Source organism: Lynx rufus, unplaced genomic scaffold (genome assembly GCF_022079265.1).
Source record: "Lynx rufus isolate CCGP_SWC_20201006 ecotype Redwood Valley unplaced genomic scaffold, mLynRuf1.p SCAF_25, whole genome shotgun sequence".
Taxonomy (NCBI): domain Eukaryota; kingdom Metazoa; phylum Chordata; class Mammalia; order Carnivora; family Felidae; genus Lynx; species Lynx rufus.
This window is the reverse complement of record NW_025814840.1, coordinates 19303990-19330378: the sequence shown is the minus strand read 5'-3', so window position 1 is coordinate 19330378 and position 26389 is coordinate 19303990. Positions and strand designations below refer to the sequence as shown.

The following is a 26389-nucleotide window of genomic DNA, read 5'->3' as shown; positions in this document are numbered from 1 at the left end:
TCAAGGAGGCCAGAGGCAAAAGGCAAAAGGCAAAAGGCAAAAGCAAAAAGCAAAAGCCTACAGCACCCGGTATTCCCAGGCGGTCTCCCATCCAAGTACTAACCAGGCCCGACCCTGCTTAGCTTCCGAGATCAGACGAGATCGGGCGCGTTCAGGGTGGTATGGCCGTAGACGCCGGCGGCAGCCGCTGGGCGCCTCAAGAGCCTGCTCCACGCGTCCCAAGCCCAGCGGGTGCCGCGCTTCACCCATGCACGCGCCTGCCTGCCTGCCTGCCTGCCTGCCTGCCTGCCGCCTGGCCGCCGCCGCCCTCCGCCGCGGGCCCCGGGCGGGTGGCGGAGGCGGCGCAAGAGGACCCTGGCAAGGCGCTGTGGCGCAAGCCCCGGCCTTCACCGATCCCGGGACTCTTGCAGGCTGCTCCCGGCTTGGCCCCACGCCCGCCTCCGCTTCCATCCCGCACCGCACCGCACCACGTCGGGCCGCTCACTGGGAAGAGGGTGGAAGCGAGCGTGGGGCATCCGGCCGGACGTGCCATCTGGGCCCCCCCCCCCCCCGCCCCCCGCCGGGTTCTCAGCGCCTCCGCCCCAGTCCCAGGGCGAGCGCAGCCAGCCGCCCCCCCGACCCCGCCTTTCCCTCCCGTCCGCCCCACCTGGGGCAAAGCCACCCCCGAGGCCCCAGCGCCCCCAGAGAACATCACCAGCCCGAGCCCGCTGCCCTGGCTGGGCCTCGCGCAACGCCGGGGGCCCTGGGGATGAGGGCTCGAGGGAGGGAAGAGGTCCGGGACCCAGGGAGCCCAGGCCTGTGACGGAGGCCGAGTGTGGGGTCTCGCTGCCCCGCCCTCCCGCCCGCTCCTGGGTTCTTGGATCCACCCACCCACCCACCCCCCACCCTCCAGTCCCCAGGCGCCAGCCCCCGGTCCCGCCCTCCCCGCACCCCCCCACCCCTCCGTGCGTGCGGGTGCAGTGGCAGGAAAGGTGCAAAGCTGGGGCGTGGCTTCCAGCCGGTGCAGTGGGATTTAGCGTGGGGCGGGGAGCGGGGAGCGGCGAGCGGACGCCTTGTGAAGTACCGTGGGGTGTGCGGGCTCGGGGGGCTGGGGGGGGCGGGGCGGGGCGGGGCGGGGCCAGACTAGGCCAGGCCCGACCGCTTTGCCGGCCCGGGAGGGGCTGAGGGAGCAGTGGCCGGGGTGTGTTTGGCCCCAGGAGTCGCGCTCCCCGGGGAGAGAGGGACACACGGAGGGAGGGGGGAGGGGCGGCGGGCGCCAAAGGAGAGGTCAAGGAGGCCAGAGGCAAAAGGCAAAAGGCAAAAGGCAAAAGCAAAAAGCAAAAGCCTACAGCACCCGGTATTCCCAGGCGGTCTCCCATCCAAGTACTAACCAGGCCCGACCCTGCTTAGCTTCCGAGATCAGACGAGATCGGGCGCGTTCAGGGTGGTATGGCCGTAGACGCCGGCGGCAGCCGCTGGGCGCCTCAAGAGCCTGCTCCACGCGTCCCAAGCCCAGCGGGTGCCGCGCTTCACCCATGCACGCGCCTGCCTGCCTGCCTGCCTGCCTGCCTGCCTGCCGCCTGGCCGCCGCCGCCCTCCGCCGCGGGCCCCGGGCGGGTGGCGGAGGCGGCGCAAGAGGACCCTGGCAAGGCGCTGTGGCGCAAGCCCCGGCCTTCACCGATCCCGGGACTCTTGCAGGCTGCTCCCGGCTTGGCCCCACGCCCGCCTCCGCTTCCATCCCGCACCGCACCGCACCACGTCGGGCCGCTCACTGGGAAGAGGGTGGAAGCGAGCGTGGGGCATCCGGCCGGACGTGCCATCTGGGCCCCCCCCCCCCCGCCCCCCGCCGGGTTCTCAGCGCCTCCGCCCCAGTCCCAGGGCGAGCGCAGCCAGCCGCCCCCCCGACCCCGCCTTTCCCTCCCGTCCGCCCCACCTGGGGCAAAGCCACCCCCGAGGCCCCAGCGCCCCCAGAGAACATCACCAGCCCGAGCCCGCTGCCCTGGCTGGGCCTCGCGCAACGCCGGGGGCCCTGGGGATGAGGGCTCGAGGGAGGGAAGAGGTCCGGGACCCAGGGAGCCCAGGCCTGTGGCGGAGGCCGAGTGTGGGGTCTCGCTGCCCCGCCCTCCCGCCCGCTCCTGGGTTCTTGGATCCACCCACCCACCCACCCCCCACCCTCCAGTCCCCAGGCGCCAGCCCCCGGTCCCGCCCTCCCCGCACCCCCCCACCCCTCCGTGCGTGCGGGTGCAGTGGCAGGAAAGGTGCAAAGCTGGGGCGTGGCTTCCAGCCGGTGCAGTGGGATTTAGCGTGGGGCGGGGAGCGGGGAGCGGCGAGCGGACGCCTTGTGAAGTACCGTGGGGTGTGCGGGCTCGGGGGGCTGGGGGGGGCGGGGCGGGGCGGGGCGGGGCCAGACTAGGCCAGGCCCGACCGCTTTGCCGGCCCGGGAGGGGCTGAGGGAGCAGTGGCCGGGGTGTGTTTGGCCCCAGGAGTCGCGCTCCCCGGGGAGAGAGGGACACACGGAGGGAGGGGGGAGGGGCGGCGGGCGCCAAAGGAGAGGTCAAGGAGGCCAGAGGCAAAAGGCAAAAGGCAAAAGGCAAAAGCAAAAAGCAAAAGCCTACAGCACCCGGTATTCCCAGGCGGTCTCCCATCCAAGTACTAACCAGGCCCGACCCTGCTTAGCTTCCGAGATCAGACGAGATCGGGCGCGTTCAGGGTGGTATGGCCGTAGACGCCGGCGGCAGCCGCTGGGCGCCTCAAGAGCCTGCTCCACGCGTCCCAAGCCCAGCGGGTGCCGCGCTTCACCCATGCACGCGCCTGCCTGCCTGCCTGCCTGCCTGCCTGCCTGCCTGCCGCCTGGCCGCCGCCGCCCTCCGCCGCGGGCCCCGGGCGGGTGGCGGAGGCGGCGCAAGAGGACCCTGGCAAGGCGCTGTGGCGCAAGCCCCGGCCTTCACCGATCCCGGGACTCTTGCAGGCTGCTCCCGGCTTGGCCCCACGCCCGCCTCCGCTTCCATCCCGCACCGCACCGCACCACGTCGGGCCGCTCACTGGGAAGAGGGTGGAAGCGAGCGTGGGGCATCCGGCCGGACGTGCCATCTGGGCCCCCCCCCCCCCCGCCCCCCGCCGGGTTCTCAGCGCCTCCGCCCCAGTCCCAGGGCGAGCGCAGCCAGCCGCCCCCCCGACCCCGCCTTTCCCTCCCGTCCGCCCCACCTGGGGCAAAGCCACCCCCGAGGCCCCAGCGCCCCCAGAGAACATCACCAGCCCGAGCCCGCTGCCCTGGCTGGGCCTCGCGCAACGCCGGGGGCCCTGGGGATGAGGGCTCGAGGGAGGGAAGAGGTCCGGGACCCAGGGAGCCCAGGCCTGTGGCGGAGGCCGAGTGTGGGGTCTCGCTGCCCCGCCCTCCCGCCCGCTCCTGGGTTCTTGGATCCACCCACCCACCCACCCCCCACCCTCCAGTCCCCAGGCGCCAGCCCCCGGTCCCGCCCTCCCCGCACCCCCCCACCCCTCCGTGCGTGCGGGTGCAGTGGCAGGAAAGGTGCAAAGCTGGGGCGTGGCTTCCAGCCGGTGCAGTGGGATTTAGCGTGGGGCGGGGAGCGGGGAGCGGCGAGCGGACGCCTTGTGAAGTACCGTGGGGTGTGCGGGCTCGGGGGGCTGGGGGGGGCGGGGCGGGGCGGGGCGGGGCCAGACTAGGCCAGGCCCGACCGCTTTGCCGGCCCGGGAGGGGCTGAGGGAGCAGTGGCCGGGGTGTGTTTGGCCCCAGGAGTCGCGCTCCCCGGGGAGAGAGGGACACACGGAGGGAGGGGGGAGGGGCGGCGGGCGCCAAAGGAGAGGTCAAGGAGGCCAGAGGCAAAAGGCAAAAGGCAAAAGGCAAAAGCAAAAAGCAAAAGCCTACAGCACCCGGTATTCCCAGGCGGTCTCCCATCCAAGTACTAACCAGGCCCGACCCTGCTTAGCTTCCGAGATCAGACGAGATCGGGCGCGTTCAGGGTGGTATGGCCGTAGACGCCGGCGGCAGCCGCTGGGCGCCTCAAGAGCCTGCTCCACGCGTCCCAAGCCCAGCGGGTGCCGCGCTTCACCCATGCACGCGCCTGCCTGCCTGCCTGCCTGCCTGCCTGCCTGCCGCCTGGCCGCCGCCGCCCTCCGCCGCGGGCCCCGGGCGGGTGGCGGAGGCGGCGCAAGAGGACCCTGGCAAGGCGCTGTGGCGCAAGCCCCGGCCTTCACCGATCCCGGGACTCTTGCAGGCTGCTCCCGGCTTGGCCCCACGCCCGCCTCCGCTTCCATCCCGCACCGCACCGCACCACGTCGGGCCGCTCACTGGGAAGAGGGTGGAAGCGAGCGTGGGGCATCCGGCCGGACGTGCCATCTGGGCCCCCCCCCCCCCGCCCCCCGCCGGGTTCTCAGCGCCTCCGCCCCAGTCCCAGGGCGAGCGCAGCCAGCCGCCCCCCCGACCCCGCCTTTCCCTCCCGTCCGCCCCACCTGGGGCAAAGCCACCCCCGAGGCCCCAGCGCCCCCAGAGAACATCACCAGCCCGAGCCCGCTGCCCTGGCTGGGCCTCGCGCAACGCCGGGGGCCCTGGGGATGAGGGCTCGAGGGAGGGAAGAGGTCCGGGACCCAGGGAGCCCAGGCCTGTGGCGGAGGCCGAGTGTGGGGTCTCGCTGCCCCGCCCTCCCGCCCGCTCCTGGGTTCTTGGATCCACCCACCCACCCACCCCCCACCCTCCAGTCCCCAGGCGCCAGCCCCCGGTCCCGCCCTCCCCGCACCCCCCCACCCCTCCGTGCGTGCGGGTGCAGTGGCAGGAAAGGTGCAAAGCTGGGGCGTGGCTTCCAGCCGGTGCAGTGGGATTTAGCGTGGGGCGGGGAGCGGGGAGCGGCGAGCGGACGCCTTGTGAAGTACCGTGGGGTGTGCGGGCTCGGGGGGCTGGGGGGGGCGGGGCGGGGCGGGGCGGGGCCAGACTAGGCCAGGCCCGACCGCTTTGCCGGCCCGGGAGGGGCTGAGGGAGCAGTGGCCGGGGTGTGTTTGGCCCCAGGAGTCGCGCTCCCCGGGGAGAGAGGGACACACGGAGGGAGGGGGGAGGGGCGGCGGGCGCCAAAGGAGAGGTCAAGGAGGCCAGAGGCAAAAGGCAAAAGGCAAAAGGCAAAAGCAAAAAGCAAAAGCCTACAGCACCCGGTATTCCCAGGCGGTCTCCCATCCAAGTACTAACCAGGCCCGACCCTGCTTAGCTTCCGAGATCAGACGAGATCGGGCGCGTTCAGGGTGGTATGGCCGTAGACGCCGGCGGCAGCCGCTGGGCGCCTCAAGAGCCTGCTCCACGCGTCCCAAGCCCAGCGGGTGCCGCGCTTCACCCATGCACGCGCCTGCCTGCCTGCCTGCCTGCCTGCCTGCCTGCCTGCCGCCTGGCCGCCGCCGCCCTCCGCCGCGGGCCCCGGGCGGGTGGCGGAGGCGGCGCAAGAGGACCCTGGCAAGGCGCTGTGGCGCAAGCCCCGGCCTTCACCGATCCCGGGACTCTTGCAGGCTGCTCCCGGCTTGGCCCCACGCCCGCCTCCGCTTCCATCCCGCACCGCACCGCACCACGTCGGGCCGCTCACTGGGAAGAGGGTGGAAGCGAGCGTGGGGCATCCGGCCGGACGTGCCATCTGGGCCCCCCCCCCCCCGCCCCCCGCCGGGTTCTCAGCGCCTCCGCCCCAGTCCCAGGGCGAGCGCAGCCAGCCGCCCCCCCGACCCCGCCTTTCCCTCCCGTCCGCCCCACCTGGGGCAAAGCCACCCCCGAGGCCCCAGCGCCCCCAGAGAACATCACCAGCCCGAGCCCGCTGCCCTGGCTGGGCCTCGCGCAACGCCGGGGGCCCTGGGGATGAGGGCTCGAGGGAGGGAAGAGGTCCGGGACCCAGGGAGCCCAGGCCTGTGACGGAGGCCGAGTGTGGGGTCTCGCTGCCCCGCCCTCCCGCCCGCTCCTGGGTTCTTGGATCCACCCACCCACCCACCCCCCACCCTCCAGTCCCCAGGCGCCAGCCCCCGGTCCCGCCCTCCCCGCACCCCCCCACCCCTCCGTGCGTGCGGGTGCAGTGGCAGGAAAGGTGCAAAGCTGGGGCGTGGCTTCCAGCCGGTGCAGTGGGATTTAGCGTGGGGCGGGGAGCGGGGAGCGGCGAGCGGACGCCTTGTGAAGTACCGTGGGGTGTGCGGGCTCGGGGGGCTGGGGGGGGCGGGGCGGGGCGGGGCGGGGCCAGACTAGGCCAGGCCCGACCGCTTTGCCGGCCCGGGAGGGGCTGAGGGAGCAGTGGCCGGGGTGTGTTTGGCCCCAGGAGTCGCGCTCCCCGGGGAGAGAGGGACACACGGAGGGAGGGGGGAGGGGCGGCGGGCGCCAAAGGAGAGGTCAAGGAGGCCAGAGGCAAAAGGCAAAAGGCAAAAGGCAAAAGCAAAAAGCAAAAGCCTACAGCACCCGGTATTCCCAGGCGGTCTCCCATCCAAGTACTAACCAGGCCCGACCCTGCTTAGCTTCCGAGATCAGACGAGATCGGGCGCGTTCAGGGTGGTATAGCCGTAGACGCCGGCGGCAGCCGCTGGGCGCCTCAAGAGCCTGCTCCACGCGTCCCAAGCCCAGCGGGTGCCGCGCTTCACCCATGCACGCGCCTGCCTGCCTGCCTGCCTGCCTGCCTGCCTGCCTGCCGCCTGGCCGCCGCCGCCCTCCGCCGCGGGCCCCGGGCGGGTGGCGGAGGCGGCGCAAGAGGACCCTGGCAAGGCGCTGTGGCGCAAGCCCCGGCCTTCACCGATCCCGGGACTCTTGCAGGCTGCTCCCGGCTTGGCCCCACGCCCGCCTCCGCTTCCATCCCGCACCGCACCGCACCACGTCGGGCCGCTCACTGGGAAGAGGGTGGAAGCGAGCGTGGGGCATCCGGCCGGACGTGCCATCTGGGCCCCCCCCCCCCCCCGCCCCCCGCCGGGTTCTCAGCGCCTCCGCCCCAGTCCCAGGGCGAGCGCAGCCAGCCGCCCCCCCGACCCCGCCTTTCCCTCCCGTCCGCCCCACCTGGGGCAAAGCCACCCCCGAGGCCCCAGCGCCCCCAGAGAACATCACCAGCCCGAGCCCGCTGCCCTGGCTGGGCCTCGCGCAACGCCGGGGGCCCTGGGGATGAGGGCTCGAGGGAGGGAAGAGGTCCGGGACCCAGGGAGCCCAGGCCTGTGGCGGAGGCCGAGTGTGGGGTCTCGCTGCCCCGCCCTCCCGCCCGCTCCTGGGTTCTTGGATCCACCCACCCACCCACCCCCCACCCTCCAGTCCCCAGGCGCCAGCCCCCGGTCCCGCCCTCCCCGCACCCCCCCACCCCTCCGTGCGTGCGGGTGCAGTGGCAGGAAAGGTGCAAAGCTGGGGCGTGGCTTCCAGCCGGTGCAGTGGGATTTAGCGTGGGGCGGGGAGCGGGGAGCGGCGAGCGGACGCCTTGTGAAGTACCGTGGGGTGTGCGGGCTCGGGGGGCTGGGGGGGGCGGGGCGGGGCGGGGCGGGGCCAGACTAGGCCAGGCCCGACCGCTTTGCCGGCCCGGGAGGGGCTGAGGGAGCAGTGGCCGGGGTGTGTTTGGCCCCAGGAGTCGCGCTCCCCGGGGAGAGAGGGACACACGGAGGGAGGGGGGAGGGGCGGCGGGCGCCAAAGGAGAGGTCAAGGAGGCCAGAGGCAAAAGGCAAAAGGCAAAAGGCAAAAGCAAAAAGCAAAAGCCTACAGCACCCGGTATTCCCAGGCGGTCTCCCATCATCCAAGTACTAACCAGGCCCGACCCTGCTTAGCTTCCGAGATCAGACGAGATCGGGCGCGTTCAGGGTGGTATGGCCGTAGACGCCGGCGGCAGCCGCTGGGCGCCTCAAGAGCCTGCTCCACGCGTCCCAAGCCCAGCGGGTGCCGCGCTTCACCCATGCACGCGCCTGCCTGCCTGCCTGCCTGCCTGCCTGCCTGCCGCCTGGCCGCCGCCGCCCTCCGCCGCGGGCCCCGGGCGGGTGGCGGAGGCGGCGCAAGAGGACCCTGGCAAGGCGCTGTGGCGCAAGCCCCGGCCTTCACCGATCCCGGGACTCTTGCAGGCTGCTCCCGGCTTGGCCCCACGCCCGCCTCCGCTTCCATCCCGCACCGCACCGCACCACGTCGGGCCGCTCACTGGGAAGAGGGTGGAAGCGAGCGTGGGGCATCCGGCCGGACGTGCCATCTGGGCCCCCCCCCCCCGCCCCCCGCCGGGTTCTCAGCGCCTCCGCCCCAGTCCCAGGGCGAGCGCAGCCAGCCGCCCCCCCGACCCCGCCTTTCCCTCCCGTCCGCCCCACCTGGGGCAAAGCCACCCCCGAGGCCCCAGCGCCCCCAGAGAACATCACCAGCCCGAGCCCGCTGCCCTGGCTGGGCCTCGCGCAACGCCGGGGGCCCTGGGGATGAGGGCTCGAGGGAGGGAAGAGGTCCGGGACCCAGGGAGCCCAGGCCTGTGGCGGAGGCCGAGTGTGGGGTCTCGCTGCCCCGCCCTCCCGCCCGCTCCTGGGTTCTTGGATCCACCCACCCACCCACCCCCACCCTCCAGTCCCCAGGCGCCAGCCCCCGGTCCCGCCCTCCCCGCACCCCCCCACCCCTCCGTGCGTGCGGGTGCAGTGGCAGGAAAGGTGCAAAGCTGGGGCGTGGCTTCCAGCCGGTGCAGTGGGATTTAGCGTGGGGCGGGGAGCGGGGAGCGGCGAGCGGACGCCTTGTGAAGTACCGTGGGGTGTGCGGGCTCGGGGGGCTGGGGGGGGCGGGGGCGGGGCGGGGCGGGGCCAGACTAGGCCAGGCCCGACCGCTTTGCCGGCCCGGGAGGGGCTGAGGGAGCAGTGGCCGGGGTGTGTTTGGCCCCAGGAGTCGCGCTCCCCGGGGAGAGAGGGACACACGGAGGGAGGGGGGAGGGGCGGCGGGCGCCAAAGGAGAGGTCAAGGAGGCCAGAGGCAAAAGGCAAAAGGCAAAAGGCAAAAGCAAAAAGCAAAAGCCTACAGCACCCGGTATTCCCAGGCGGTCTCCCATCCAAGTACTAACCAGGCCCGACCCTGCTTAGCTTCCGAGATCAGACGAGATCGGGCGCGTTCAGGGTGGTATGGCCGTAGACGCCGGCGGCAGCCGCTGGGCGCCTCAAGAGCCTGCTCCACGCGTCCCAAGCCCAGCGGGTGCCGCGCTTCACCCATGCACGCGCCTGCCTGCCTGCCTGCCTGCCTGCCTGCCTGCCTGCCGCCTGGCCGCCGCCGCCCTCCGCCGCGGGCCCCGGGCGGGTGGCGGAGGCGGCGCAAGAGGACCCTGGCAAGGCGCTGTGGCGCAAGCCCCGGCCTTCACCGATCCCGGGACTCTTGCAGGCTGCTCCCGGCTTGGCCCCACGCCCGCCTCCGCTTCCATCCCGCACCGCACCGCACCACGTCGGGCCGCTCACTGGGAAGAGGGTGGAAGCGAGCGTGGGGCATCCGGCCGGACGTGCCATCTGGGCCCCCCCCCCCCGCCCCCCGCCGGGTTCTCAGCGCCTCCGCCCCAGTCCCAGGGCGAGCGCAGCCAGCCGCCCCCCCGACCCCGCCTTTCCCTCCCGTCCGCCCCACCTGGGGCAAAGCCACCCCCGAGGCCCCAGCGCCCCCAGAGAACATCACCAGCCCGAGCCCGCTGCCCTGGCTGGGCCTCGCGCAACGCCGGGGGCCCTGGGGATGAGGGCTCGAGGGAGGGAAGAGGTCCGGGACCCAGGGAGCCCAGGCCTGTGACGGAGGCCGAGTGTGGGGTCTCGCTGCCCCGCCCTCCCGCCCGCTCCTGGGTTCTTGGATCCACCCACCCACCCACCCCCCACCCTCCAGTCCCCAGGCGCCAGCCCCCGGTCCCGCCCTCCCCGCACCCCCCCACCCCTCCGTGCGTGCGGGTGCAGTGGCAGGAAAGGTGCAAAGCTGGGGCGTGGCTTCCAGCCGGTGCAGTGGGATTTAGCGTGGGGCGGGGAGCGGGGAGCGGCGAGCGGACGCCTTGTGAAGTACCGTGGGGTGTGCGGGCTCGGGGGGCTGGGGGGGCGGGGCGGGGCGGGGCGGGGCCAGACTAGGCCAGGCCCGACCGCTTTGCCGGCCCGGGAGGGGCTGAGGGAGCAGTGGCCGGGGTGTGTTTGGCCCCAGGAGTCGCGCTCCCCGGGGAGAGAGGGACACACGGAGGGAGGGGGGAGGGGCGGCGGGCGCCAAAGGAGAGGTCAAGGAGGCCAGAGGCAAAAGGCAAAAGGCAAAAGGCAAAAGCAAAAAGCAAAAGCCTACAGCACCCGGTATTCCCAGGCGGTCTCCCATCCAAGTACTAACCAGGCCCGACCCTGCTTAGCTTCCGAGATCAGACGAGATCGGGCGCGTTCAGGGTGGTATGGCCGTAGACGCCGGCGGCAGCCGCTGGGCGCCTCAAGAGCCTGCTCCACGCGTCCCAAGCCCAGCGGGTGCCGCGCTTCACCCATGCACGCGCCTGCCTGCCTGCCTGCCTGCCTGCCTGCCTGCCTGCCGCCTGGCCGCCGCCGCCCTCCGCCGCGGGCCCCGGGCGGGTGGCGGAGGCGGCGCAAGAGGACCCTGGCAAGGCGCTGTGGCGCAAGCCCGGCCTTCACCGATCCCGGGACTCTTGCAGGCTGCTCCCGGCTTGGCCCCACGCCCGCCTCCGCTTCCATCCCGCACCGCACCGCACCACGTCGGGCCGCTCACTGGGAAGAGGGTGGAAGCGAGCGTGGGGCATCCGGCCGGACGTGCCTTCTGGGCCCCCCCCCCGCCCCCCGCCGGGTTCTCAGCGCCTCCGCCCCAGTCCCAGGGCGAGCGCAGCCAGCCGCCCCCCCGACCCCGCCTTTCCCTCCCGTCCGCCCCACCTGGGGCAAAGCCACCCCCGAGGCCCCAGCGCCCCCAGAGAACATCACCAGCCCGAGCCCGCTGCCCTGGCTGGGCCTCGCGCAACGCCGGGGGCCCTGGGGATGAGGGCTCGAGGGAGGGAAGAGGTCCGGGACCCAGGGAGCCCAGGCCTGTGACGGAGGCCGAGTGTGGGGTCTCGCTGCCCCCGCCCTCCCGCCCGCTCCTGGGTTCTTGGATCCACCCACCCACCCACCCCCCACCCTCCAGTCCCCAGGCGCCAGCCCCCGGTCCCGCCCTCCCCGCACCCCCCCACCCCTCCGTGCGTGCGGGTGCAGTGGCAGGAAAGGTGCAAAGCTGGGGCGTGGCTTCCAGCCGGTGCAGTGGGATTTAGCGTGGGGCGGGGAGCGGGGAGCGGCGAGCGGACGCCTTGTGAAGTACCGTGGGGTGTGCGGGCTCGGGGGGCTGGGGGGGGCGGGGCGGGGCGGGGCGGGGCCAGACTAGGCCAGGCCCGACCGCTTTGCCGGCCCGGGAGGGGCTGAGGGAGCAGTGGCCGGGGTGTGTTTGGCCCCAGGAGTCGCGCTCCCCGGGGAGAGAGGGACACACGGAGGGAGGGGGGAGGGGCGGCGGGCGCCAAAGGAGAGGTCAAGGAGGCCAGAGGCAAAAAGGCAAAAGGCAAAAGGCAAAAGCAAAAAGCAAAAGCCTACAGCACCCGGTATTCCCAGGCGGTCTCCCATCCAAGTACTAACCAGGCCCGACCCTGCTTAGCTTCCGAGATCAGACGAGATCGGGCGCGTTCAGGGTGGTATGGCCGTAGACGCCGGCGGCAGCCGCTGGGCGCCTCAAGAGCCTGCTCCACGCGTCCCAAGCCCAGCGGGTGCCGCGCTTCACCCATGCACGCGCCTGCCTGCCTGCCTGCCTGCCTGCCTGCCTGCCGCCTGGCCGCCGCCGCCCTCCGCCGCGGGCCCCGGGCGGGTGGCGGAGGCGGCGCAAGAGGACCCTGGCAAGGCGCTGTGGCGCAAGCCCCGGCCTTCACCGATCCCGGGACTCTTGCAGGCTGCTCCCGGCTTGGCCCCACGCCCGCCTCCGCTTCCATCCCGCACCGCACCGCACCACGTCGGGCCGCTCACTGGGAAGAGGGTGGAAGCGAGCGTGGGGCATCCGGCCGGACGTGCCATCTGGGCCCCCCCCCCCGCCCCCCGCCGGGTTCTCAGCGCCTCCGCCCCAGTCCCAGGGCGAGCGCAGCCAGCCGCCCCCCCGACCCCGCCTTTCCCTCCCGTCCGCCCCACCTGGGGCAAAGCCACCCCCGAGGCCCCAGCGCCCCAGAGAACATCACCAGCCCGAGCCCGCTGCCCTGGCTGGGCCTCGCGCAACGCCGGGGGCCCTGGGGATGAGGGCTCGAGGGAGGGAAGAGGTCCGGGACCCAGGGAGCCCAGGCCTGTGGCGGAGGCCGAGTGTGGGGTCTCGCTGCCCCGCCCTCCCGCCCGCTCCTGGGTTCTTGGATCCACCCACCCACCCACCCCCCACCCTCCAGTCCCCAGGCGCCAGCCCCCGGTCCCGCCCTCCCCGCACCCCCCCACCCCTCCGTGCGTGCGGGTGCAGTGGCAGGAAAGGTGCAAAGCTGGGGCGTGGCTTCCAGCCGGTGCAGTGGGATTTAGCGTGGGGCGGGGAGCGGGGAGCGGCGAGCGGACGCCTTGTGAAGTACCGTGGGGTGTGCGGGCTCGGGGGGCTGGGGGGGGCGGGGCGGGGCGGGGCGGGGCCAGACTAGGCCAGGCCCGACCGCTTTGCCGGCCCGGGAGGGGCTGAGGGAGCAGTGGCCGGGGTGTGTTTGGCCCCAGGAGTCGCGCTCCCCGGGGAGAGAGGGACACACGGAGGGAGGGGGGAGGGGCGGCGGGCGCCAAAGGAGAGGTCAAGGAGGCCAGAGGCAAAAGGCAAAAGGCAAAAGGCAAAAGCAAAAAGCAAAAGCCTACAGCACCCGGTATTCCCAGGCGGTCTCCCATCCAAGTACTAACCAGGCCCGACCCTGCTTAGCTTCCGAGATCAGACGAGATCGGGCGCGTTCAGGGTGGTATGGCCGTAGACGCCGGCGGCAGCCGCTGGGCGCCTCAAGAGCCTGCTCCACGCGTCCCAAGCCCAGCGGGTGCCGCGCTTCACCCATGCACGCGCCTGCCTGCCTGCCTGCCTGCCTGCCTGCCTGCCGCCTGGCCGCCGCCGCCCTCCGCCGCGGGCCCCGGGCGGGTGGCGGAGGCGGCGCAAGAGGACCCTGGCAAGGCGCTGTGGCGCAAGCCCCGGCCTTCACCGATCCCGGGACTCTTGCAGGCTGCTCCCGGCTTGGCCCCACGCCCGCCTCCGCTTCCATCCCGCACCGCACCGCACCACGTCGGGCCGCTCACTGGGAAGAGGGTGGAAGCGAGCGTGGGGCATCCGGCCGGACGTGCCATCTGGGCCCCCCCCCCCCGCCCCCCGCCGGGTTCTCAGCGCCTCCGCCCCAGTCCCAGGGCGAGCGCAGCCAGCCGCCCCCCCGACCCCGCCTTTCCCTCCCGTCCGCCCCACCTGGGGCAAAGCCACCCCCGAGGCCCCAGCGCCCCCAGAGAACATCACCAGCCCGAGCCCGCTGCCCTGGCTGGGCCTCGCGCAACGCCGGGGGCCCTGGGGATGAGGGCTCGAGGGAGGGAAGAGGTCCGGGACCCAGGGAGCCCAGGCCTGTGGCGGAGGCCGAGTGTGGGGTCTCGCTGCCCCGCCCTCCCGCCCGCTCCTGGGTTCTTGGATCCACCCACCCACCCACCCCCCACCCTCCAGTCCCCAGGCGCCAGCCCCCGGTCCCGCCCTCCCCGCACCCCCCCACCCCTCCGTGCGTGCGGGTGCAGTGGCAGGAAAGGTGCAAAGCTGGGGCGTGGCTTCCAGCCGGTGCAGTGGGATTTAGCGTGGGGCGGGGAGCGGGGAGCGGCGAGCGGACGCCTTGTGAAGTACCGTGGGGTGTGCGGGCTCGGGGGGCTGGGGGGGGCGGGGCGGGGCGGGGCGGGGCCAGACTAGGCCAGGCCCGACCGCTTTGCCGGCCCGGGAGGGGCTGAGGGAGCAGTGGCCGGGGTGTGTTTGGCCCCAGGAGTCGCGCTCCCCGGGGAGAGAGGGACACACGGAGGGAGGGGGGAGGGGCGGCGGGCGCCAAAGGAGAGGTCAAGGAGGCCAGAGGCAAAAGGCAAAAGGCAAAAGGCAAAAGCAAAAAGCAAAAGCCTACAGCACCCGGTATTCCCAGGCGGTCTCCCATCCAAGTACTAACCAGGCCCGACCCTGCTTAGCTTCCGAGATCAGACGAGATCGGGCGCGTTCAGGGTGGTATGGCCGTAGACGCCGGCGGCAGCCGCTGGGCGCCTCAAGAGCCTGCTCCACGCGTCCCAAGCCCAGCGGGTGCCGCGCTTCACCCATGCACGCGCCTGCCTGCCTGCCTGCCTGCCTGCCTGCCTGCCGCCTGGCCGCCGCCGCCCTCCGCCGCGGGCCCCGGGCGGGTGGCGGAGGCGGCGCAAGAGGACCCTGGCAAGGCGCTGTGGCGCAAGCCCCGGCCTTCACCGATCCCGGGACTCTTGCAGGCTGCTCCCGGCTTGGCCCCACGCCCGCCTCCGCTTCCATCCCGCACCGCACCGCACCACGTCGGGCCGCTCACTGGGAAGAGGGTGGAAGCGAGCGTGGGGCATCCGGCCGGACGTGCCATCTGGGCCCCCCCCCCCCCCCGCCCCCCGCCGGGTTCTCAGCGCCTCCGCCCCAGTCCCAGGGCGAGCGCAGCCAGCCGCCCCCCCGACCCCGCCTTTCCCTCCCGTCCGCCCCACCTGGGGCAAAGCCACCCCCGAGGCCCCAGCGCCCCCAGAGAACATCACCAGCCCGAGCCCGCTGCCCTGGCTGGGCCTCGCGCAACGCCGGGGGCCCTGGGGATGAGGGCTCGAGGGAGGGAAGAGGTCCGGGACCCAGGGAGCCCAGGCCTGTGGCGGAGGCCGAGTGTGGGGTCTCGCTGCCCCGCCCTCCCGCCCGCTCCTGGGTTCTTGGATCCACCCACCCACCCACCCCCCACCCTCCAGTCCCCAGGCGCCAGCCCCCGGTCCCGCCCTCCCCGCACCCCCCCACCCCTCCGTGCGTGCGGGTGCAGTGGCAGGAAAGGTGCAAAGCTGGGGCGTGGCTTCCAGCCGGTGCAGTGGGATTTAGCGTGGGGCGGGGAGCGGGGAGCGGCGAGCGGACGCCTTGTGAAGTACCGTGGGGTGTGCGGGCTCGGGGGGCTGGGGGGGGCGGGGCGGGGCGGGGCGGGGCCAGACTAGGCCAGGCCCGACCGCTTTGCCGGCCCGGGAGGGGCTGAGGGAGCAGTGGCCGGGGTGTGTTTGGCCCCAGGAGTCGCGCTCCCCGGGGAGAGAGGGACACACGGAGGGAGGGGGGAGGGGCGGCGGGCGCCAAAGGAGAGGTCAAGGAGGCCAGAGGCAAAAGGCAAAAGGCAAAAGGCAAAAGCAAAAAGCAAAAGCCTACAGCACCCGGTATTCCCAGGCGGTCTCCCATCCAAGTACTAACCAGGCCCGACCCTGCTTAGCTTCCGAGATCAGACGAGATCGGGCGCGTTCAGGGTGGTATGGCCGTAGACGCCGGCGGCAGCCGCTGGGCGCCTCAAGAGCCTGCTCCACGCGTCCCAAGCCCAGCGGGTGCCGCGCTTCACCCATGCACGCGCCTGCCTGCCTGCCTGCCTGCCTGCCTGCCTGCCGCCTGGCCGCCGCCGCCCTCCGCCGCGGGCCCCGGGCGGGTGGCGGAGGCGGCGCAAGAGGACCCTGGCAAGGCGCTGTGGCGCAAGCCCCGGCCTTCACCGATCCCGGGACTCTTGCAGGCTGCTCCCGGCTTGGCCCCACGCCCGCCTCCGCTTCCATCCCGCACCGCACCGCACCACGTCGGGCCGCTCACTGGGAAGAGGGTGGAAGCGAGCGTGGGGCATCCGGCCGGACGTGCCATCTGGGCCCCCCCCCCCCGCCCCCCGCCGGGTTCTCAGCGCCTCCGCCCCAGTCCCAGGGCGAGCGCAGCCAGCCGCCCCCCCGACCCCGCCTTTCCCTCCCGTCCGCCCCACCTGGGGCAAAGCCACCCCCGAGGCCCCAGCGCCCCCAGAGAACATCACCAGCCCGAGCCCGCTGCCCTGGCTGGGCCTCGCGCAACGCCGGGGGCCCTGGGGATGAGGGCTCGAGGGAGGGAAGAGGTCCGGGACCCAGGGAGCCCAGGCCTGTGGCGGAGGCCGAGTGTGGGGTCTCGCTGCCCCGCCCTCCCGCCCGCTCCTGGGTTCTTGGATCCACCCACCCACCCACCCCCCACCCTCCAGTCCCCAGGCGCCAGCCCCCGGTCCCGCCCTCCCCGCACCCCCCCACCCCTCCGTGCGTGCGGGTGCAGTGGCAGGAAAGGTGCAAAGCTGGGGCGTGGCTTCCAGCCGGTGCAGTGGGATTTAGCGTGGGGCGGGGAGCGGGGAGCGGCGAGCGGACGCCTTGTGAAGTACCGTGGGGTGTGCGGGCTCGGGGGGCTGGGGGGGGCGGGGCGGGGCGGGGCGGGGCCAGACTAGGCCAGGCCCGACCGCTTTGCCGGCCCGGGAGGGGCTGAGGGAGCAGTGGCCGGGGTGTGTTTGGCCCCAGGAGTCGCGCTCCCCGGGGAGAGAGGGACACACGGAGGGAGGGGGGAGGGGCGGCGGGCGCCAAAGGAGAGGTCAAGGAGGCCAGAGGCAAAAGGCAAAAGGCAAAAGGCAAAAGCAAAAAGCAAAAGCCTACAGCACCCGGTATTCCCAGGCGGTCTCCCATCCAAGTACTAACCAGGCCCGACCCTGCTTAGCTTCCGAGATCAGACGAGATCGGGCGCGTTCAGGGTGGTATGGCCGTAGACGCCGGCGGCAGCCGCTGGGCGCCTCAAGAGCCTGCTCCACGCGTCCCAAGCCCAGCGGGTGCCGCGCTTCACCCATGCACGCGCCTGCCTGCCTGCCTGCCTGCCTGCCTGCCGCCTGGCCGCCGCCGCCCTCCGCCGCGGGCCCCGGGCGGGTGGCGGAGGCGGCGCAAGAGGACCCTGGCAAGGCGCTGTGGCGCAAGCCCCGGCCTTCACCGATCCCGGGACTCTTGCAGGCTGCTCCCGGCTTGGCCCCACGCCCGCCTCCGCTTCCATCCCGCACCGCACCGCACCACGTCGGGCCGCTCACTGGGAAGAGGGTGGAAGCGAGCGTGGGGCATCCGGCCGGACGTGCCATCTGGGCCCCCCCCCCCCGCCCCCCGCCGGGTTCTCAGCGCCTCCGCCCCAGTCCCAGGGCGAGCGCAGCCAGCCGCCCCCCCGACCCCGCCTTTCCCTCCCGTCCGCCCCACCTGGGGCAAAGCCACCCCCGAGGCCCCAGCGCCCCCAGAGAACATCACCAGCCCGAGCCCGCTGCCCTGGCTGGGCCTCGCGCAACGCCGGGGGCCCTGGGGATGAGGGCTCGAGGGAGGGAAGAGGTCCGGGACCCAGGGAGCCCAGGCCTGTGGCGGAGGCCGAGTGTGGGGTCTCGCTGCCCCGCCCTCCCGCCCGCTCCTGGGTTCTTGGATCCACCCACCCACCCACCCCCCACCCTCCAGTCCCCAGGCGCCAGCCCCCGGTCCCGCCCTCCCCGCACCCCCCCACCCCTCCGTGCGTGCGGGTGCAGTGGCAGGAAAGGTGCAAAGCTGGGGCGTGGCTTCCAGCCGGTGCAGTGGGATTTAGCGTGGGGCGGGGAGCGGGGAGCGGCGAGCGGACGCCTTGTGAAGTACCGTGGGGTGTGCGGGCTCGGGGGGCTGGGGGGGGCGGGGCGGGGCGGGGCGGGGCCAGACTAGGCCAGGCCCGACCGCTTTGCCGGCCCGGGAGGGGCTGAGGGAGCAGTGGCCGGGGTGTGTTTGGCCCCAGGAGTCGCGCTCCCCGGGGAGAGAGGGACACACGGAGGGAGGGGGGAGGGGCGGCGGGCGCCAAAGGAGAGGTCAAGGAGGCCAGAGGCAAAAGGCAAAAGGCAAAAGGCAAAAGCAAAAAGCAAAAGCCTACAGCACCCGGTATTCCCAGGCGGTCTCCCATCCAAGTACTAACCAGGCCCGACCCTGCTTAGCTTCCGAGATCAGACGAGATCGGGCGCGTTCAGGGTGGTATGGCCGTAGACGCCGGCGGCAGCCGCTGGGCGCCTCAAGAGCCTGCTCCACGCGTCCCAAGCCCAGCGGGTGCCGCGCTTCACCCATGCACGCGCCTGCCTGCCTGCCTGCCTGCCTGCCTGCCTGCCGCCTGGCCGCCGCCGCCCTCCGCCGCGGGCCCCGGGCGGGTGGCGGAGGCGGCGCAAGAGGACCCTGGCAAGGCGCTGTGGCGCAAGCCCCGGCCTTCACCGATCCCGGGACTCTTGCAGGCTGCTCCCGGCTTGGCCCCACGCCCGCCTCCGCTTCCATCCCGCACCGCACCGCACCACGTCGGGCCGCTCACTGGGAAGAGGGTGGAAGCGAGCGTGGGGCATCCGGCCGGACGTGCCATCTGGGCCCCCCCCCCCCCGCCCCCCGCCGGGTTCTCAGCGCCTCCGCCCCAGTCCCAGGGCGAGCGCAGCCAGCCGCCCCCCCGACCCCGCCTTTCCCTCCCGTCCGCCCCACCTGGGGCAAAGCCACCCCCGAGGCCCCAGCGCCCCCAGAGAACATCACCAGCCCGAGCCCGCTGCCCTGGCTGGGCCTCGCGCAACGCCGGGGGCCCTGGGGATGAGGGCTCGAGGGAGGGAAGAGGTCCGGGACCCAGGGAGCCCAGGCCTGTGGCGGAGGCCGAGTGTGGGGTCTCGCTGCCCCGCCCTCCCGCCCGCTCCTGGGTTCTTGGATCCACCCACCCACCCACCCCCCACCCTCCAGTCCCCAGGCGCCAGCCCCCGGTCCCGCCCTCCCCGCACCCCCCCACCCCTCCGTGCGTGCGGGTGCAGTGGCAGGAAAGGTGCAAAGCTGGGGCGTGGCTTCCAGCCGGTGCAGTGGGATTTAGCGTGGGGCGGGGAGCGGGGAGCGGCGAGCGGACGCCTTGTGAAGTACCGTGGGGTGTGCGGGCTCGGGGGGCTGGGGGGGGCGGGGCGGGGCGGGGCGGGGCCAGACTAGGCCAGGCCCGACCGCTTTGCCGGCCCGGGAGGGGCTGAGGGAGCAGTGGCCGGGGTGTGTTTGGCCCCAGGAGTCGCGCTCCCCGGGGAGAGAGGGACACACGGAGGGAGGGGGGAGGGGCGGCGGGCGCCAAAGGAGAGGTCAAGGAGGCCAGAGGCAAAAGGCAAAAGGCAAAAGGCAAAAGCAAAAAGCAAAAGCCTACAGCACCCGGTATTCCCAGGCGGTCTCCCATCCAAGTACTAACCAGGCCCGACCCTGCTTAGCTTCCGAGATCAGACGAGATCGGGCGCGTTCAGGGTGGTATGGCCGTAGACGCCGGCGGCAGCCGCTGGGCGCCTCAAGAGCCTGCTCCACGCGTCCCAAGCCCAGCGGGTGCCGCGCTTCACCCATGCACGCGCCTGCCTGCCTGCCTGCCTGCCTGCCTGCCTGCCGCCTGGCCGCCGCCGCCCTCCGCCGCGGGCCCCGGGCGGGTGGCGGAGGCGGCGCAAGAGGACCCTGGCAAGGCGCTGTGGCGCAAGCCCCGGCCTTCACCGATCCCGGGACTCTTGCAGGCTGCTCCCGGCTTGGCCCCACGCCCGCCTCCGCTTCCATCCCGCACCGCACCGCACCACGTCGGGCCGCTCACTGGGAAGAGGGTGGAAGCGAGCGTGGGGCATCCGGCCGGACGTGCCATCTGGGCCCCCCCCCCCCCCGCCCCCCGCCGGGTTCTCAGCGCCTCCGCCCCAGTCCCAGGGCGAGCGCAGCCAGCCGCCCCCCCGACCCCGCCTTTCCCTCCCGTCCGCCCCACCTGGGGCAAAGCCACCCCCGAGGCCCCAGCGCCCCCAGAGAACATCACCAGCCCGAGCCCGCTGCCCTGGCTGGGCCTCGCGCAACGCCGGGGGCCCTGGGGATGAGGGCTCGAGGGAGGGAAGAGGTCCGGGACCCAGGGAGCCCAGGCCTGTGGCGGAGGCCGAGTGTGGGGTCTCGCTGCCCCGCCCTCCCGCCCGCTCCTGGGTTCTTGGATCCACCCACCCACCCACCCCCCACCCTCCAGTCCCCAGGCGCCAGCCCCCGGTCCCGCCCTCCCCGCACCCCCCCACCCCTCCGTGCGTGCGGGTGCAGTGGCAGGAAAGGTGCAAAGCTGGGGCGTGGCTTCCAGCCGGTGCAGTGGGATTTAGCGTGGGGCGGGGAGCGGGGAGCGGCGAGCGGACGCCTTGTGAAGTACCGTGGGGTGTGCGGGCTCGGGGGGCTGGGGGGGGCGGGGCGGGGCGGGGCGGGGCCAGACTAGGCCAGGCCCGACCGCTTTGCCGGCCCGGGAGGGGCTGAGGGAGCAGTGGCCGGGGTGTGTTTGGCCCCAGGAGTCGCGCTCCCCGGGGAGAGAGGGACACACGGAGGGAGGGGGGAGGGGCGGCGGGCGCCAAAGGAGAGGTCAAGGAGGCCAGAGGCAAAAGGCAAAAGGCAAAAGGCAAAAGCAAAAAGCAAAAGCCTACAGCACCCGGTATTCCCAGGCGGTCTCCCATCCAAGTACTAACCAGGCCCGACCCTGCTTAGCTTCCGAGATCAGACGAGATCGGGCGCGTTCAGGGTGGTATGGCCGTAGACGCCGGCGGCAGCCGCTGGGCGCCTCAAGAGCCTGCTCCACGCGTCCCAAGCCCAGCGGGTGCCGCGCTTCACCCATGCACGCGCCTGCCTGCCTGCCTGCCTGCCTGCCTGCCTGCCTGCCGCCTGGCCGCCGCCGCCCTCCGCCGCGGGCCCCGGGCGGGTGGCGGAGGCGGCGCAAGAGGACCCTGGCAAGGCGCTGTGGCGCAAGCCCCGGCCTTCACCGATCCCGGGACTCTTGCAGGCTGCTCCCGGCTTGGCCCCACGCCCGCCTCCGCTTCCATCCCGCACCGCACCGCACCACGTCGGGCCGCTCACTGGGAAGAGGGTGGAAGCGAGCGTGGGGCATCCGGCCGGACGTGCCTTCTGGGCCCCCCCCCGCCCCCCGCCGGGTTCTCAGCGCCTCCGCCCCAGTCCCAGGGCGAGCGCAGCCAGCCGCCCCCCCGACCCCGCCTTTCCCTCCCGTCCGCCCCACCTGGGGCAAAGCCACCCCCGAGGCCCCAGCGCCCCCAGAGAACATCACCAGCCCGAGCCCGCTGCCCTGGCTGGGCCTCGCGCAACGCCGGGGGCCCTGGGGATGAGGGCTCGAGGGAGGGAAGAGGTCCGGGACCCAGGGAGCCCAGGCCTGTGACGGAGGCCGAGTGTGGGGTCTCGCTGCCCCGCCCTCCCGCCCGCTCCTGGGTTCTTGGATCCACCCACCCACCCACCCCCCACCCTCCAGTCCCCAGGCGCCAGCCCCCGGTCCCGCCCTCCCCGCACCCCCCCACCCCTCCGTGCGTGCGGGTGCAGTGGCAGGAAAGGTGCAAAGCTGGGGCGTGGCTTCCAGCCGGTGCAGTGGGATTTAGCGTGGGGCGGGGAGCGGGGAGCGGCGAGCGGACGCCTTGTGAAGTACCGTGGGGTGTGCGGGCTCGGGGGGCTGGGGGGGGCGGGGCGGGGCGGGGCGGGGCCAGACTAGGCCAGGCCCGACCGCTTTGCCGGCCCGGGAGGGGCTGAGGGAGCAGTGGCCGGGGTGTGTTTGGCCCCAGGAGTCGCGCTCCCCGGGGAGAGAGGGACACACGGAGGGAGGGGGGAGGGGCGGCGGGCGCCAAAGGAGAGGTCAAGGAGGCCAGAGGCAAAAGGCAAAAGGCAAAAGGCAAAAGCAAAAAGCAAAAGCCTACAGCACCCGGTATTCCCAGGCGGTCTCCCATCCAAGTACTAACCAGGCCCGACCCTGCTTAGCTTCCGAGATCAGACGAGATCGGGCGCGTTCAGGGTGGTATGGCCGTAGACGCCGGCGGCAGCCGCTGGGCGCCTCAAGAGCCTGCTCCACGCGTCCCAAGCCCAGCGGGTGCCGCGCTTCACCCATGCACGCGCCTGCCTGCCTGCCTGCCTGCCTGCCTGCCTGCCGCCTGGCCGCCTCCGCCCTCCGCCGCGGGCCCCGGGCGGGTGGCGGAGGCGGCGCAAGAGGACCCTGGCAAGGCGCTGTGGCGCAAGCCCCGGCCTTCACCGATCCCGGGACTCTTGCAGGCTGCTCCCGGCTTGGCCCCACGCCCGCCTCCGCTTCCATCCCGCACCGCACCGCACCACGTCGGGCCGCTCACTGGGAAGAGGGTGGAAGCGAGCGTGGGGCATCCGGCCGGACGTGCCATCTGGGCCCCCCCCCCCCCGCCCCCCGCCGGGTTCTCAGCGCCTCCGCCCCAGTCCCAGGGCGAGCGCAGCCAGCCGCCCCCCCGACCCCGCCTTTCCCTCCCGTCCGCCCCACCTGGGGCAAAGCCACCCCCGAGGCCCCAGCGCCCCCAGAGAACATCACCAGCCCGAGCCCGCTGCCCTGGCTGGGCCTCGCGCAACGCCGGGGGCCCTGGGGATGAGGGCTCGAGGGAGGGAAGAGGTCCGGGACCCAGGGAGCCCAGGCCTGTGGCGGAGGCCGAGTGTGGGGTCTCGCTGCCCCGCCCTCCCGCCCGCTCCTGGGTTCTTGGATCCACCCACCCACCCACCCCCCACCCTCCAGTCCCCAGGCGCCAGCCCCCGGTCCCGCCCTCCCCGCACCCCCCCACCCCTCCGTGCGTGCGGGTGCAGTGGCAGGAAAGGTGCAAAGCTGGGGCGTGGCTTCCAGCCGGTGCAGTGGGATTTAGCGTGGGGCGGGGAGCGGGGAGCGGCGAGCGGACGCCTTGTGAAGTACCGTGGGGTGTGCGGGCTCGGGGGGCTGGGGGGGGCGGGGCGGGGCGGGGCGGGGCCAGACTAGGCCAGGCCCGACCGCTTTGCCGGCCCGGGAGGGGCTGAGGGAGCAGTGGCCGGGGTGTGTTTGGCCCCAGGAGTCGCGCTCCCCGGGGAGAGAGGGACACACGGAGGGAGGGGGGAGGGGCGGCGGGCGCCAAAGGAGAGGTCAAGGAGGCCAGAGGCAAAAGGCAAAAGGCAAAAGGCAAAAGCAAAAAGCAAAAGCCTACAGCACCCGGTATTCCCAGGCGGTCTCCCATCCAAGTACTAACCAGGCCCGACCCTGCTTAGCTTCCGAGATCAGACGAGATCGGGCGCGTTCAGGGTGGTATGGCCGTAGACGCCGGCGGCAGCCGCTGGGCGCCTCAAGAGCCTGCTCCACGCGTCCCAAGCCCAGCGGGTGCCGCGCTTCACCCATGCACGCGCCTGCCTGCCTGCCTGCCTGCCTGCCTGCCTGCCGCCTGGCCGCCGCCGCCCTCCGCCGCGGGCCCCGGGCGGGTGGCGGAGGCGGCGCAAGAGGACCCTGGCAAGGCGCTGTGGCGCAAGCCCCGGCCTTCACCGATCCCGGGACTCTTGCAGGCTGCTCCCGGCTTGGCCCCACGCCCGCCTCCGCTTCCATCCCGCACCGCACCGCACCACGTCGGGCCGCTCACTGGGAAGAGGGTGGAAGCGAGCGTGGGGCATCCGGCCGGACGTGCCATCTGGGCCCCCCCCCCCCCGCCCCCCGCCGGGTTCTCAGCGCCTCCGCCCCAGTCCCAGGGCGAGCGCAGCCAGCCGCCCCCCCGACCCCGCCTTTCCCTCCCGTCCGCCCCACCTGGGGCAAAGCCACCCCCGAGGCCCCAGCGCCCCCAGAGAACATCACCAGCCCGAGCCCGCTGCCCTGGCTGGGCCTCGCGCAACGCCGGGGGCCCTGGGGATGAGGGCTCGAGGGAGGGAAGAGGTCCGGGACCCAGGGAGCCCAGGCCTGTGGCGGAGGCCGAGTGTGGGGTCTCGCTGCCCCGCCCTCCCGCCCGCTCCTGGGTTCTTGGATCCACCCACCCACCCACCCCCCACCCTCCAGTCCCCAGGCGCCAGCCCCCGGTCCCGCCCTCCCCGCACCCCCCCACCCCTCCGTGCGTGCGGGTGCAGTGGCAGGAAAGGTGCAAAGCTGGGGCGTGGCTTCCAGCCGGTGCAGTGGGATTTAGCGTGGGGCGGGGAGCGGGGAGCGGCGAGCGGCGAGCGGACGCCTTGTGAAGTACCGTGGGGTGTGCGGGCTCGGGGGGCTGGGGGGGGCGGGGCGGGGCGGGGCGGGGCCAGACTAGGCCAGGCCCGACCGCTTTGCCGGCCCGGGAGGGGCTGAGGGAGCAGTGGCCGGGGTGTGTTTGGCCCCAGGAGTCGCGCTCCCCGGGGAGAGAGGGACACACGGAGGGAGGGGGGAGGGGCGGCGGGCGCCAAAGGAGAGGTCAAGGAGGCCAGAGGCAAAAGGCAAAAGGCAAAAGGCAAAAGCAAAAAGCAAAAGCCTACAGCACCCGGTATTCCCAGGCGGTCTCCCATCCAAGTACTAACCAGGCCCGACCCTGCTTAGCTTCCGAGATCAGACGAGATCGGGCGCGTTCAGGGTGGTATGGCCGTAGACGCCGGCGGCAGCCGCTGGGCGCCTCAAGAGCCTGCTCCACGCGTCCCAAGCCCAGCGGGTGCCGCGCTTCACCCATGCACGCGCCTGCCTGCCTGCCTGCCTGCCTGCCTGCCTGCCTGCCGCCTGGCCGCCGCCGCCCTCCGCCGCGGGCCCCGGGCGGGTGGCGGAGGCGGCGCAAGAGGACCCTGGCAAGGCGCTGTGGCGCAAGCCCCGGCCTTCACCGATCCCGGGACTCTTGCAGGCTGCTCCCGGCTTGGCCCCACGCCCGCCTCCGCTTCCATCCCGCACCGCACCGCACCACGTCGGGCCGCTCACTGGGAAGAGGGTGGAAGCGAGCGTGGGGCATCCGGCCGGACGTGCCATCTGGGCCCCCCCCCCCCCGCCCCCCGCCGGGTTCTCAGCGCCTCCGCCCCAGTCCCAGGGCGAGCGCAGCCAGCCGCCCCCCCGACCCCGCCTTTCCCTCCCGTCCGCCCCACCTGGGGCAAAGCCACCCCCGAGGCCCCAGCGCCCCCAGAGAACATCACCAGCCCGAGCCCGCTGCCCTGGCTGGGCCTCGCGCAACGCCGGGGGCCCTGGGGATGAGGGCTCGAGGGAGGGAAGAGGTCCGGGACCCAGGGAGCCCAGGCCTGTGGCGGAGGCCGAGTGTGGGGTCTCGCTGCCCCGCCCTCCCGCCCGCTCCTGGGTTCTTGGATCCACCCACCCACCCACCCCCCACCCTCCAGTCCCCAGGCGCCAGCCCCCGGTCCCGCCCTCCCCGCACCCCCCCACCCCTCCGTGCGTGCGGGTGCAGTGGCAGGAAAGGTGCAAAGCTGGGGCGTGGCTTCCAGCCGGTGCAGTGGGATTTAGCGTGGGGCGGGGAGCGGGGAGCGGCGAGCGGACGCCTTGTGAAGTACCGTGGGGTGTGCGGGCTCGGGGGGCTGGGGGGGGCGGGGCGGGGCGGGGCGGGGCCAGACTAGGCCAGGCCCGACCGCTTTGCCGGCCCGGGAGGGGCTGAGGGAGCAGTGGCCGGGGTGTGTTTGGCCCCAGGAGTCGCGCTCCCCGGGGAGAGAGGGACACACGGAGGGAGGGGGGAGGGGCGGCGGGCGCCAAAGGAGAGGTCAAGGAGGCCAGAGGCAAAAGGCAAAAGGCAAAAGGCAAAAGCAAAAAGCAAAAGCCTACAGCACCCGGTATTCCCAGGCGGTCTCCCATCCAAGTACTAACCAGGCCCGACCCTGCTTAGCTTCCGAGATCAGACGAGATCGGGCGCGTTCAGGGTGGTATGGCCGTAGACGCCGGCGGCAGCCGCTGGGCGCCTCAAGAGCCTGCTCCACGCGTCCCAAGCCCAGCGGGTGCCGCGCTTCACCCATGCACGCGCCTGCCTGCCTGCCTGCCTGCCTGCCTGCCTGCCGCCTGGCCGCCGCCGCCCTCCGCCGCGGGCCCCGGGCGGGTGGCGGAGGCGGCGCAAGAGGACCCTGGCAAGGCGCTGTGGCGCAAGCCCCGGCCTTCACCGATCCCGGGACTCTTGCAGGCTGCTCCCGGCTTGGCCCCACGCCCGCCTCCGCTTCCATCCCGCACCGCACCGCACCACGTCGGGCCGCTCACTGGGAAGAGGGTGGAAGCGAGCGTGGGGCATCCGGCCGGACGTGCCATCTGGGCCCCCCCCCCCCCGCCCCCCGCCGGGTTCTCAGCGCCTCCGCCCCAGTCCCAGGGCGAGCGCAGCCAGCCGCCCCCCCGACCCCGCCTTTCCCTCCCGTCCGCCCCACCTGGGGCAAAGCCACCCCCGAGGCCCCAGCGCCCCCAGAGAACATCACCAGCCCGAGCCCGCTGCCCTGGCTGGGCCTCGCGCAACGCCGGGGGCCCTGGGGATGAGGGCTCGAGGGAGGGAAGAGGTCCGGGACCCAGGGAGCCCAGGCCTGTGGCGGAGGCCGAGTGTGGGGTCTCGCTGCCCCGCCCTCCCGCCCGCTCCTGGGTTCTTGGATCCACCCACCCACCCACCCCCCACCCTCCAGTCCCCAGGCGCCAGCCCCCGGTCCCGCCCTCCCCGCACCCCCCCACCCCTCCGTGCGTGCGGGTGCAGTGGCAGGAAAGGTGCAAAGCTGGGGCGTGGCTTCCAGCCGGTGCAGTGGGATTTAGCGTGGGGCGGGGAGCGGGGAGCGGCGAG

General features: G+C 73.7%; 21 non-coding genes across 21 annotated transcripts; all 21 read right to left on the bottom strand.

The window, feature by feature from the left end:
- Positions 1–54: 54 nt before the first annotated feature.
- LOC124518928 (5S ribosomal RNA) lies at positions 55–173 on the bottom strand. The gene has a single exon (XR_006963940.1). It is a non-coding gene; the product is annotated as a 5S ribosomal RNA (ribosomal RNA).
- A 1148-nt stretch (positions 174–1321) lies between these two features.
- LOC124518927 (5S ribosomal RNA) lies at positions 1322–1440 on the bottom strand. The gene has a single exon (XR_006963939.1). It is a non-coding gene; the product is annotated as a 5S ribosomal RNA (ribosomal RNA).
- A 1147-nt stretch (positions 1441–2587) lies between these two features.
- On the bottom strand, positions 2588–2706 carry LOC124518926 (5S ribosomal RNA). Its single transcript, XR_006963938.1, has one exon. It is a non-coding gene; the product is annotated as a 5S ribosomal RNA (ribosomal RNA).
- A 1152-nt stretch (positions 2707–3858) lies between these two features.
- LOC124518925 (5S ribosomal RNA) lies at positions 3859–3977 on the bottom strand. Its single transcript, XR_006963937.1, has one exon. It is a non-coding gene; the product is annotated as a 5S ribosomal RNA (ribosomal RNA).
- Positions 3978–5124: 1147 nt separating this feature from the next.
- On the bottom strand, positions 5125–5243 carry LOC124518916 (5S ribosomal RNA). The gene has a single exon (XR_006963931.1). It is a non-coding gene; the product is annotated as a 5S ribosomal RNA (ribosomal RNA).
- A 1151-nt stretch (positions 5244–6394) lies between these two features.
- Positions 6395–6513, bottom strand: LOC124518875 (5S ribosomal RNA). Its single transcript, XR_006963896.1, has one exon. It is a non-coding gene; the product is annotated as a 5S ribosomal RNA (ribosomal RNA).
- A 1153-nt stretch (positions 6514–7666) lies between these two features.
- On the bottom strand, positions 7667–7788 carry LOC124518887 (5S ribosomal RNA). The gene has a single exon (XR_006963908.1). It is a non-coding gene; the product is annotated as a 5S ribosomal RNA (ribosomal RNA).
- A 1146-nt stretch (positions 7789–8934) lies between these two features.
- On the bottom strand, positions 8935–9053 carry LOC124518907 (5S ribosomal RNA). Its single transcript, XR_006963925.1, has one exon. It is a non-coding gene; the product is annotated as a 5S ribosomal RNA (ribosomal RNA).
- Positions 9054–10202: 1149 nt separating this feature from the next.
- Positions 10203–10321, bottom strand: LOC124518906 (5S ribosomal RNA). Its single transcript, XR_006963924.1, has one exon. It is a non-coding gene; the product is annotated as a 5S ribosomal RNA (ribosomal RNA).
- A 1149-nt stretch (positions 10322–11470) lies between these two features.
- LOC124518905 (5S ribosomal RNA) lies at positions 11471–11589 on the bottom strand. Its single transcript, XR_006963923.1, has one exon. It is a non-coding gene; the product is annotated as a 5S ribosomal RNA (ribosomal RNA).
- A 1144-nt stretch (positions 11590–12733) lies between these two features.
- LOC124518904 (5S ribosomal RNA) lies at positions 12734–12852 on the bottom strand. The gene has a single exon (XR_006963922.1). It is a non-coding gene; the product is annotated as a 5S ribosomal RNA (ribosomal RNA).
- A 1146-nt stretch (positions 12853–13998) lies between these two features.
- On the bottom strand, positions 13999–14117 carry LOC124518902 (5S ribosomal RNA). The gene has a single exon (XR_006963920.1). It is a non-coding gene; the product is annotated as a 5S ribosomal RNA (ribosomal RNA).
- Positions 14118–15266: 1149 nt separating this feature from the next.
- On the bottom strand, positions 15267–15385 carry LOC124518901 (5S ribosomal RNA). Its single transcript, XR_006963919.1, has one exon. It is a non-coding gene; the product is annotated as a 5S ribosomal RNA (ribosomal RNA).
- Positions 15386–16531: 1146 nt separating this feature from the next.
- On the bottom strand, positions 16532–16650 carry LOC124518899 (5S ribosomal RNA). The gene has a single exon (XR_006963918.1). It is a non-coding gene; the product is annotated as a 5S ribosomal RNA (ribosomal RNA).
- Positions 16651–17792: 1142 nt separating this feature from the next.
- Positions 17793–17911, bottom strand: LOC124518898 (5S ribosomal RNA). The gene has a single exon (XR_006963917.1). It is a non-coding gene; the product is annotated as a 5S ribosomal RNA (ribosomal RNA).
- A 1147-nt stretch (positions 17912–19058) lies between these two features.
- On the bottom strand, positions 19059–19177 carry LOC124518897 (5S ribosomal RNA). Its single transcript, XR_006963916.1, has one exon. It is a non-coding gene; the product is annotated as a 5S ribosomal RNA (ribosomal RNA).
- A 1148-nt stretch (positions 19178–20325) lies between these two features.
- On the bottom strand, positions 20326–20444 carry LOC124518896 (5S ribosomal RNA). Its single transcript, XR_006963915.1, has one exon. It is a non-coding gene; the product is annotated as a 5S ribosomal RNA (ribosomal RNA).
- A 1147-nt stretch (positions 20445–21591) lies between these two features.
- LOC124518888 (5S ribosomal RNA) lies at positions 21592–21710 on the bottom strand. Its single transcript, XR_006963909.1, has one exon. It is a non-coding gene; the product is annotated as a 5S ribosomal RNA (ribosomal RNA).
- Positions 21711–22857: 1147 nt separating this feature from the next.
- Positions 22858–22976, bottom strand: LOC124518877 (5S ribosomal RNA). Its single transcript, XR_006963898.1, has one exon. It is a non-coding gene; the product is annotated as a 5S ribosomal RNA (ribosomal RNA).
- A 1154-nt stretch (positions 22977–24130) lies between these two features.
- On the bottom strand, positions 24131–24249 carry LOC124518865 (5S ribosomal RNA). The gene has a single exon (XR_006963887.1). It is a non-coding gene; the product is annotated as a 5S ribosomal RNA (ribosomal RNA).
- A 1151-nt stretch (positions 24250–25400) lies between these two features.
- Positions 25401–25519, bottom strand: LOC124518854 (5S ribosomal RNA). The gene has a single exon (XR_006963876.1). It is a non-coding gene; the product is annotated as a 5S ribosomal RNA (ribosomal RNA).
- Between the last annotated feature and the right edge of the window lie 870 nt (positions 25520–26389).